Genomic DNA, 1,636 nt, shown 5'->3' with positions numbered 1-1,636 from the left:
TCGGGCGGGCCGGCCGGGTGCTCCCGCGGGCCTGGCCGGCCGGGCGGCGGTGTCCGGGTCGGGCCCGACCCGAACCGCCCGGCCTTGCCTGCCTGCCGGTGAGAAGCCGGCGGCGCCGTCGCCGCTGCGCTGCGCGCGCGTTCGCCCGCCGTCACACTCGAACCCGCTTGGCCGGAGGAGCCGTCCGCCTCGCTGCCGGCGCGCGGCCGGCCGGCTGGCGGGAGCCCTCCGATGGCGGGTCACGTATGCCCGTCGGTCGTCACAGCGTGGCTACGGAGCTTCGCGGCGGGGCTGGAGAGCGAGAGGGCGGCGCGAAAGCGTCGGGAACCCTTTCGCCGAGGGTCTCCGTAGGGTCGCTGTCTGAAATGGCCGCGAGCGGAGAATACTGCGGCTGAAACCCTAGCGCCCGAGGCCTGCCTAGGGTCTCCTTTGTGTCGGGGGAAAGTTTGGCGAGGCTCCCTCCGGCCACTCTGGAGCTACGCCGTCTCGAATCACCCTCTCCCGATATCGTGCCCAAAGGGTTTTTCAGCTCTCCCGCTCTTGAGGCCTCCCTGTATAATCAACCCCTCTGAGTGAGGGGGTATGATTTTCGCCTGCTGGAGCTCCCTCCGGTGGAGGAAAAGTGAACTGCAGCCTAAGTAGAGGCTGTTTCTTTTCTTTTTTTTTTCTTTTATTTTTGCTCTCCCGCACCCCCTTCTCCCTTCTTCTCCTTCTTTTCTTAAAAAAATAATAAGAATAATGATGATAATAATAATAAATACCAAAAAAGTAAAAAAGAAAAAAAAAAAAGATTTTTTTTTTAATTTAAAAAAAATTCAATAAAATTTACCAATACAAAAAAAAAAAAAAAAACCCAAAACAGCAACTCTTCCCTTGCATAATTTAAATTTTTGAACAATTCGCGTCACAATGAAGAACCCAAATGGTGGCTGACAATAAGTCAGGGATATCTACCTCTATAACTATGGCTTAATCTTTAGTGGGATTTCTAGCTTTCCAGTGATGTAGCACACCAGTGTTTTCCCCGATAGAGAAAAAGAATATCATGTAAAAAGGAAAAAGAGGTTGCAAAAGTCGCATTCTCTTCTTACGGTGCGAACTTGTCAATGCAGCCCCTGGTAGACTGTATTAATGTTTCTTGCCCCTGGTAGACTGTATTAATGTTTCTTGTCCCTGGTAGACTGTATTAATGTTTCTTGCCCCTGGTAGAATAAATTTTGGTTTCTTGCCCCTGGTAGACTGTATTAATGTTTCTTGCCCCTGGTAGAATAAATTTTGGTTTCTTGCCCCTGGTAGACTGTATTAATGTTTCTTGCCCCTGGTAGAATAAATTTTGGTTTCTTGCCCCTGGTAGACTGTATTAATGTTTCTTGCCCCTGGTAGAATAAATTTTGGTTTCTTGCCCCTGGTAGACTGTATTAATGTTTCTTGCCCCTGGTAGACCGAATTTGCGTTTTGCCCCTGGTAGACTGTATTAATGTTTCTTGCCCCTGGTAGACCGAATTTGCGCTTTGCCCCTGGTAGATGCTATTGTGGTTCCTTGCCCCTGGTAGGCAGACCGGCCACAGCCCAAAGCGGCTTCCACGCCGGCCTTCCGCCATCGCCCAAGCTGCTCTCACGCCCCTGGTAGGCTGAC

This window comes from Corythoichthys intestinalis, chromosome 16 (assembly GCF_030265065.1).
Source record: "Corythoichthys intestinalis isolate RoL2023-P3 chromosome 16, ASM3026506v1, whole genome shotgun sequence".
NCBI lineage: Eukaryota > Metazoa > Chordata > Actinopteri > Syngnathiformes > Syngnathidae > Corythoichthys > Corythoichthys intestinalis.
The sequence above is the reverse complement of the archived record's forward strand: the minus strand, read 5'-3'. Positions refer to the sequence as shown.